The sequence below is a fragment of the Sinocyclocheilus anshuiensis genome, unplaced genomic scaffold (genome assembly GCF_001515605.1).
Source record: "Sinocyclocheilus anshuiensis isolate Anshui unplaced genomic scaffold, SAMN03320099.WGS_v1.1 scaffold159, whole genome shotgun sequence".
NCBI lineage: Eukaryota > Metazoa > Chordata > Actinopteri > Cypriniformes > Cyprinidae > Sinocyclocheilus > Sinocyclocheilus anshuiensis.
In genome coordinates, this window is record NW_015549567.1 from 848,086 (window position 1) to 858,173 (window position 10,088).

General features: G+C 41.3%; 1 pseudogene; it reads left to right on the forward strand.

Annotated features, from left to right (window-relative positions):
• LOC107657295 (actin-binding LIM protein 2-like) overlaps window positions 1-10,088 on the forward strand; it is a 66,026-nt pseudogene that overhangs the window by 51,135 nt on the left and 4,803 nt on the right.

Genomic DNA, 10,088 nt, shown 5'->3' on the forward strand with positions numbered 1-10,088 from the left:
GGGGGGCGTGTTAGAACGAGCCGTTTTAGGTAGGCGTGGTTGACTCTTAACTTTTATAAAGAATATCTCTTTGGATTTGAGACTTTAGTCTTTGCAACTTTACAGATCTTCTTTATGCACCAAGAGCTTGTAACACTTCAAAGAGAAAGGAAAAATTGAAATCTCATCATATGACCCCTTTAAAAAAAGAAAGAAAAAACTCACCAAAGCTGCATTTATTTGATCAAAAATACAATGAAAACAGTAATACTGTGAAATATTATAGCAATTTAATATATTGTTGCAACATTACAAATATCTTCACATCACTTTTGATCAATTTAATGCATCCTTGCTAAATAAAAATATTAATTTCTTAAAAAAAAAAAAATCTTACTGACCCCAAATTTTTGAACAGTTGTGTACATTTAATGTAAATGATGCCTTTGATATGATGTTTTCATACATGTCTTTTGAAATTCATCCTGAAATGGAAACAGCAGTCAGATTCATATTCATACATACTTGTTTGTCAGTTGCAGTATTCGTAGTTTCCCATCTATCTGTGGTCTTGTAACTTAGATGTTAAACAAACACGGTGTCTGTGTAACTCATTGGTTTAGTGAAATGTCAAAGGCATTTGTGCAATCCATTGTGATTGGTTTAAAGACATCTGTAAAGCTCATTGTGATTGGGTGGTAGAGGTATCAATCATTTGATTGGTTTCTTTCGGCCTTTTCTGCTGAACTTACCCCTTGACATTGTGTGTTTGGTTGTGTCACTTTTCACTTGCTTGTTGATTCTCTCCGTAAATTTGTTTTTCTCCTGTAGTGAATACTGCAATAAGTTTGAAGTTTGAACACTGTTTTAAATCAAGCTACAATGAAAAATTAGATTATACATTTAGGAGTATATAACGGTATTTTCTTTTGTTTTTTTATTGTGTGTGTGTGTGTGTAGTACACTGCATGATGTAACTTGTGTTGATCACTCTCTGAAACAGTGAAAACGGTCCTTTAGGATATATTTAAACTTTCTTACTGTGCTGCAGCTTCCAGAACCTCCTGGCAAGATGGTGAAGATGTAGACAGAAAGGTGATTTCTATAAACATCTATGTGTGTGTTTGTCCATTCTGGTATACAGTATCAAGTTGTTTTGGTAATTTAATCCAATCTACCCTTGTTAAAAAGAAGACTTTTTTTTTTTTTACTTATTATGGAAATAATATACTTTAAATTAATATACTTGAGTGCAAACTGAATGTAATGTTTTTACACGTTACATGTTAATTGCAATTATATGAAAATGTATTACAGTTTAAATTTATATTAATTCCAATTAGCAGAACTTAGTGCTTAGTGCAAATTTTAGTCTGACTTGGTCTTTATATGTAATTTCATAATTATGTTTTCTTTAAAATATGGTTAAAGTGTACTGCTGAATGTACTGACAACCTTTTATGGTAGACTAACATATAAAGTAATTTATATTAAATCTTGTATGTCATGTATTTAAATATATTTGTAATTGCACATTTGCAATTATGAAGTTGGTCATATGATGCGATTTCAAGTTTTCCTTTCTCTTTGGAGTGTTAAAAGCTGTTCGTGAATAGATAAGATCCCTAAAGTTGCAAAGGCTAAAGTCTCAAACCCCAAGAGATATTCTTTATAAAAGTTAAGGCTCGTCCACGCCCTCCTAAAACGCCTCGTTTAAACGCCCCCACATGTCTACGTCACGATGTGGGAAGATTTGCATAACACCGCCCAAATGTATACGCAAAGAAAGAAGGAGTAACTTTGATTCTCGCTGTAGTATTGTTGCCGCCGCCATATCGCGGAGACACTGTGTGTTTCGTTGCGAAAGCGAAACTACTTTGTTTGGTCTTCCAAAAGAGGACACAACTAGAAATCAGTGGTTAAATTGTATTTACAACACTGTTCCAGAACAGTTCAAACCAAATATTCAGATGTGAGCAACGCATTTTACGGAGGACGAGGACTGTTTCCTGGGAGAGTAGCCCACAATGCCGGTGTTCCAGTGAATTCAGTTCCCCTGTTTCCCTTTCGGCGCGCATGCTGACCCTATACAGTCTATGATGCTGACAAATAATGCTGACTCACAGCCTGAAAGTATGTTTTAATTTTTAAAGGATTTGCCACTGATGATTCAAACGCGAGTTTTGAGCAGTGTAGAGTAGCGCTTGTTGTTTGTCGTTTCTCCGATCACAAATGCAGACATGGTTTTTTATGTTTACGCGGCACGATGCAACGCAACGCGTAAAAAGACAGTATAAGTCATTATAATCAGTAATTATGTCCCCACTGGATGCAACAAATGCCTCGTTTATAATGGGTTTTGTTGGTTTTGTCTCATCGCGCCGGGACACGGCATCACAGTATGGTAAGGGGAGTAACATTTCCGTCACACGCTTGAGGAATTCGGCCAATCACAACGCACTAGAGATTCTAGAGTTTCAGAAAGGCGGGGCATAGAGGAGCAACAATAATGTACAGTATGTGGAAAATAATGTATTTTTTTAACTTTTAAACCACGTAAACACATTTCATTACACCAAATAATGTTCTGTTTTAGCAACGTCATATGACCCCTTTAAAATATATCAACTTGTAATATCAAAGTGTAATATTTTATTAATATAAAAGTGTCATCAAATAACACAGTACAGTTAAAATGATAATCAAGTACTTTACATGTGCTTTAGTGTGTTAGTCAACATTAAAATAATTGTACTTCAAAGCATAAAAGAAAATTATTACAACGTAATGATTTAAAATGTACTTTAAAGTAAAACTTATAATTTGATATTATTACAAGTGCGCTTTTTACAAGTCTACTTAAGTGTGTTAAGAAACAGTCATGAGAGTGTACTCTCAGTGAGTACACTTAAGTGTCTGCAAATACAGTTTTTAAAAATATACTTTTAAAGATTTTAAGTACACTGCAAGTGCACATTCAATACATTTAATCACGCTTCGTAATGTAATCAAACCTATATACGTTTTCCATCTTTCCATTAAATTCTTTATTTGATTGTATTTCTTGCTGTTTTTGTTTGTCAATAGACCAGAACAAGTTGGATGAACCTGAAGAGTGAGATGGATGGTCAGTCTCCAGATCTGGACCCCAGGACCTCCACCCACAGCTTACCCACCGATATGTCTCAACCCAGTGAGTAACTTCCTTAAAGTCACGTCAGTTCACTCAGTGGCCATCATGCTAACATTTCAGAGCAGCTATTTTCTGTGTAGGAAACAATGAAATCTGACAACAACTGTATCATAGTTACTTTTAAAAGTTGCGATTAAAAACTGTTTTTTTTCAGGCTGGTCAAGTTCATTTGCATGCCCTTTTCAGAGTCAATGGAAAAATTATTTTAAAAGGCGGGGCTTTCTTTCCTACAGCTGCCATATTGATATTGAGTGGTACATTTTCTTCTGTTCATTTTTCTATGAATTTTTCATATCCTCCTTTTAAACTGTCTCTGCCTGTCCTCCCCTTGAACATGATGCTAGAGTAAAATGCTATAAATCTTTCTAAATTCTCTGTTTTACAGACTTCCCATACAATAAGTCTGCTTCGCTGCCAGGATATGGGCGGAACGGAATATACAAGGTAAACCTTATAAGACCTGATATCTGCACACAAACGCAGCACCCCACAAACCTTTTAACACACCATCTGTGTGTGATTTTTGGGAATATATGTGAGCTGTGGTCACAAATGCTGTCATTCGCTCTCTCAGCAATGAAGAATGTTGTTTGGTCCTTGTTGGATTTGTCAAACCCAGCTGCTGGGACACAGAGGGCTGTTGTAATCGCGCACATCAGGAAACACAGTCACAGATCAGTTAGTGTAGAGATTTAGCTGAGGAAGCCATAATGCTCAGAGGGTGTGTCTGTGCTTGCGTGCAGTTAGAAGTGTGTCTTGTTCCCACCCTCTGGCTGTTTTCCATGTTCGGCTTTGATCTTGAAATCTGGCTCCCTTAATGGACTATCCTCTGTAACGAAGAGCAAGATGTGCTTCCATGGCACTCTTTATTAAAAATCTGATTCAGATCTTTTATCTCGCATTGCCAGTGTTTTCTTTGTTTGAGAACGGTCTGAAAGCTTCTCCTGTACACTAGGTGGCAGTATTTTGCAACGTTTTTTTGTATCTGGGCAATAAACTACCTGAAAACAGAAATATTACCAATTCTTTATATGTAATCTGGTCTGACTTCGTGTCATGTTTCGCCTTTACTTTCCACAAGCGTTCACAAAGGCATGTGAAATGGAAAGCTGGTCATAGATGAATATTTATAACCAAATCCACCGGCAAGCTCCAGCCGCAAGGATTCAAGCCTCTGTCTGTGGTAGACTTTAACCTTTAACCTCAGGAAATGAAAGAAAAACTTTCACAGTTACAGCAGCCGCTCTGTTCAAACATGATATTGTTACTCTCATTTGATAGTAGCAAAAATAAATAATGAAGGCACGGTGAAACTTTTCCACAAAAATTTTAATGTGAATTCTTAAAACTAGATGCTGAAATCAGTTCCTTTGGGACATGAATGTGCCTGTAGTTGAAAAAACAGCCATCTACTGTTTTGATATTGCCATGCACTCTACTTGTTAATAAATGTTCTCTGTATATAATTGTAAATATGCCATGACTTGTCATGCATTGCTTCTTACCAGGCGGCTGATCTTGGCGAGGATGATGGCGATCATGACTCATCCTGGAGTGGAATGAGAGGTGAGTGAGTATTTAACTTACATAGACAACAGACAAATTGCCTTTTTTACCATACAAAGATTATTGGTTGTAATTTGTCTTTCTCTTTATTTTTTTAACCTCTTTCCTGTTTTCCAATGCTTCTCAGAGTACAAGGTGAGTTCTAGTGTGCGTTTCCTATTTTGTAGAACAGTAATTGTCAACTTTTGGGTGGTGAGCCCAAAATAGGTGGCTGGACTGTTCTGATCAGGGAATAACAAAAAATGAAAAGGAAAACAACAAAATGCAACTATTCTAAAAAAAAAAAAATTGAATATGACCCAGAAAGCATTAAAGGGATTGTTCAACCAAAAATGATAATTCTCTCATTAATTACTCACCCTCATGTCGTTTCAAACCCGTAAGACCTTCGTTCATCTTCAGAACACAAATTAAGATATTTTTGATGAAATCCAAGAGCTTTCTGACCCTGCATAGACAGCAATGCAGCTGACATGTTTAAGGCCCAGAAACGTAGTAAGGACATCGTTAAAATAGTCCATGTTGAAAAGTTGTTACAAAAATTAATTTCTTCTCTTTCGTGTCAGTCTTCGACGCACTTTCATGAGAGTATATAAAGTATTCTCGTAGCTTCATAACATTACGGTTCAACCACTGATGTCACATGGACTATTTTAACAATGCCTTTACTAGCTTTCTGGGCCTTGAACGTATCAGTTGCATTGCTGTCTATGCAGGGTCAGAAAGCTCTCGGATTTCATCAAAAATATCTTATCTTACAGGTTTGGAACGACATGAGGGTGAGTAATTAATGACGGAATTTTCACTTTTGGGTGAACTATCCCTTTAAAAACAGGTTCACTTGCAGTGCTAGATTTTGCAATAGGGTCTGGCTGCAGACATGCACTTGCATTTTCAGACTTGCACTCTCAGACTTGCACTCTCACACACCTGCACTTCCGCGAGTGACGTCACTTGCAGTCTTTTTTTATTTAATTTAATTGATTAATTATTTTTTTAATTGAATCTCAACATTTTACACAAGTAGCCAGGTGGTGAAGACAAGAAAAAAAGAAACTAAATCACCTGGCTACTTGTGTAAAATGTTAAGAGATTCAATTTAAAAAAAATTATTAATAAATTAAATTAAATACAAAATTTAAAAAAGACTGCAAGTGACGTCACTCGTGGAAGTGCAGGTGTGTGAGAGTGCAAGTCTGAGAGTGCAAGTCTGAAAATGCAAGTGCATGTCTGCAGCCAGACCCTTCTCAGATTTTGTGTGGTTAATTATTGGTTGCAAGATGCTTTCTATGGTTTCAGTAGACATTTAGAGGCAAAATTGTTAATTTTCCATTCAGCCTATTTATGCACCATTTTAATAATGTTGAATATTGTTGGGTCCATATAGTTCAATAAGAAATTTGAATGCTTGAATGCATTTTTCTACAATAAATAATTATAATAGCACCTGTAAAACCGGGTCGCATGATCCTTATCTTTTAATATGCTGATTTGGTGCTCAAGAGTTGAAAAGAACAGCATTATTTTTTAAATAAATATATTTTGTAACAAATATCTTAACACTATAAAATGTCTTATGAGGGCATTTTTGTAATTGTGTGTATTTCACATGCATGTATGTTGCAGGTCTATCCCTATGACATGCTAGCTGTGACCCACAGAGTCCGAGTAAAACTACCACGGGATGTGGACCGCACCAGACTGGAGGTGATATTTTATTAGACCTTCAAATAGACCACTTTTCTGTTTTGTCCATCTCTTTCCTTCTGTGTATTCCTCCTTATGTGGCCTGTTTGCTGAATCATACTCTGTCATATGCTGTACATGATTTTACTCAGTGGTTTTGTTTATTTTTAATTTATTGCACTTTGGAGCATCCATGCATTATGATGATTGAGTGTAGTTTAGTTTGTAATGATTGACATTTAAATACAGTTGTGTCATCTTTTTAATATGGAGCATGGGTTGACTTATTTCTGTTTACTTATTATTTTGTCAGCATTAGTCTTGTTCAAAGTATGCAAGAAGGCAGCCAGGCGGAGAGTTGTGTATGTTTGTGTGTATGAGTGTTTATGAGGTTATGGCTTTGATGAACTACAGTCCACTTGCCCAGGGCCAACACATAATATATCCTCAGTGTTCCTGGACATTGTGTCAGTGTTATTAGTGGGTTTAAATGGAAAAGGGAAGAGAAATGTCTGGCTCCTTTTAACTTCAGCATGAGTTACGAGAGATGTTGATTTACTGATCCCACTCCCTATAACTGTTAGTTTGGAATCACTGTGGTTAAAATTGCAATATCTGAAAATGTGTGTGTGTTTGTCATCATACGACTGTTGTCCTGATGTAAGAGGCCCTGGCCCCTTGAGCATGATTTGAGTCAGTCTCCCAGCGGGAGACACTTGCAACACCCAAAACTTTACAAAGACAGTGATTTCAGCAGCTTTTTGCAGAAGTTCAAGATGCCCACACATCTGCAAGTGTTACAGTACCACATACGACAGGGCCTGAAAGAATAAAGATTTATACAGATCCATTCTGGAATGGTTTAAACCAAAATTGAGGTCATAGGCTTGAAAGCCTGGCAACTTTCACAGCCCCCCAGTGGTGCTCGTAATCCTGATTGTGCTAAAGGCAATGAATGTCCTCAACCATTGCAAAGCTTTAGGTGACATGCATATAGATGGTTGTAATTATTGTCAATATTGTATTATTTTTTTCACTCTGTCTTTAATCTGTAATGACGTTTGCGCCATGCAGATATTGTTAGCAGAATAAACAGTGCTTAGAATCCTGGCAGAAGTCCTTTGGGTTTGTTCTGATTAAGCTTTGATTAGTTGTTTGACAGTGTTATTTTAGACCTTTATAGATGGATGACTATATCATGGAGCTATTCTGCATGCTTTAAAGTGATAGTTCACCCAAAATATTGGTTCAAATTCATTTACACTTCCTCATGTCTTTTAAAACCCATATTGGAACACAAAAGGAATTATCAGAATGTCCAAACTGTTCTTTTACATGCAATTAAAATGGATTTTAATAACTTTTGAAAATGTTTTAATGAGTGATCATTTCAGTTTTGGTCTGTTCCTCACACTGAGCTTTCATATGGTTCCAAAAGACTTGGAATTAGGGTTTAATGATTTGGGTAAAAATTTTAATGTGATTAAAAGAAGCTTTTGGTTTGATGAATATGCTTGTTCCCTTTCAGTCAGTCACGTTCGACGTTACGAATTGGGATCTCGCCCGAGAGCCCAATCACCTTCGAGTGTTAACTAAACAAGCCAATGACAGTTGGCGTGCGTGTTTCGCCACGCGCACCCTGCCCCACAGCGCGGGTATAAAAGGAGAGTGCGTGCAAACACACATCAGCTTTTCGCTTCGGAGCCAAGCCTTCTAGCAAGACTGAATCTCCGCGAGTGTCTACGAGACAGCCTTAGCTTTGGTGTCACGGCGTGTCAGCGGGGGTTGCCATCCAGTGCTGCTTCTCTTCGGCGTGCTGCAGCTTCCCATACTGCGGTCTCACCGCGGCCTCCCCTGGGCGCTTCAGCGCTCTCTCTAAAAGAGTGTTTCCATTCTTGCTGGATCCTCGGACAGGGCGGGTCACAGCATCTCGTGCGGAGCACAGGCGGATGACAGGATGTCGATCGCTGCATCGGAGGGCGAGCTAGGCTCTGGAGATGAGGGGTTCCTGGGGGCGCAGGCCGGGCGTCGGCAGCCACCTCCGGTTCCATTTTTCCCGTAAGTGCATGAGGAGGTCACTAAGTCTTGGAGGGCACCTTTTTCTGCCCAAAACAGGCCTGGTGCCTCCTCCGTCCTCACCACCCTCGACGGTGGGGCGGCCCAAGGGTATGTGGACATCCCCCCAGTCAAGCGCGCTATTGCCATGCAGCTCTGCCCGCAAAGCTCCGCCGCCTGGAGGGGTAATCCACCTGCTGGACAGGCCGCTTCCACCCTGCACGCCATTGCCCTCCTGCAAGTCCACCAGGCCAAGGCGTTGAAGAAGTTGCACGAGGGTGGTGCTGACCCAGGTGTGTTGCAGGAACTGCGTAGTGCGACGGACCTCGCACTTAGGGCGTCGAAAGTCACAGCGCGGGCCCTGGGTCAGACAATGTCCACACTGGTGGTCCAGGAGCGCCACCTATGGCTGACCTTGGCGGATATGAGGGAGGCCGACAAGCCCGGTTCAAGGACGCCATGCCTCCTCACGAGCCCCCTGCCCAGCCGTGGAGCCAGGTAAGTAGCGCACCGCGCACTCAGACCCCACTCTGGGATGCACTGCCTCCGGGGTTGGGTCCCTGTGTTCCACTTCGCTGCCCCACTGCGGGTACGTCGGTGGTTTCCTTAGTCCCGCTTGTTCGGTCGCTGGGGGCCTGCCTGGCGCTCCCCAGGCCGTCTCGCTGGCTCATGAGAACCATCAGACTCGGCTAGTAGAGCGTGCGCAGTCGATGCTGAACTGCCTGGGGTCTTTCCAGCGCAGGACGGCAGTTCCACTAAAACAGTTTCAGAGGCTCCTGGGGCATATGGCATCCGCAGCCGCTGTCACGCCGCTTGGGTTGCTTCATATGAGACCACTTCAGCGTTGGCTTCACGACTGGGTTCCGAGATGGGCATGGCGACACGGCACGTACCGTGTCTCAGTCACCCCGTCCTGCCGTCAGACCTTCAGCCCGTGGTCAGATCTTGCCTTTCTTCGGACAGGGGTGTCCCTAGGGCAAGTATCCAGGTATGTTGTTGTGTCAACAGATGCCTCTGCCAGGGGCTGTGGTGCCATGTGCAATGGGAATGCAGCTGCGGGGCTCTGGTCGGGGCCCCGACTGTAGTGGCATATCAACTGCCTCGAGTTGCAAGCAGTATGGCTTGCTCTGCGCCGCTTCAAATCGCTGCTACACGACAAGCACGTATTGGTCCGGACGGACAACACTGCGACCGTTGCGTACATCAACCACCAGGGCGGTCTACTCGCTTTGGGGACGCTCAGGTAGACCTGTTTGCCTTCCCGAACACGTCCCATTGCCAGTTGTATTACTCCCTGTCGGAGGGGACCCTCGGCACGGATGCACTGGCGTACAGCTGGCCTCGGGGCCTACGCAAATATGCGTTTCCCCCAGTGAGCCTTCTCGCACAGACACGGTAGTAAACACCATCACGTCAGCTAGAGCCCCGTCTACAAGACACGCTTACAGGCTGAAGTGGAACCTGTTCGTCGATTGGTGCCCTTCCCACCGGGAAGACCCCCGTAGATGCCCGATAAGAGTCGTGCTTTCTTTCCTGCAAGATGGGTTGGAGCGTAGGCTGTCTCCCTCCACCCTTAAGGTGTATGTTGCCGCCATTGCCGCACATCACG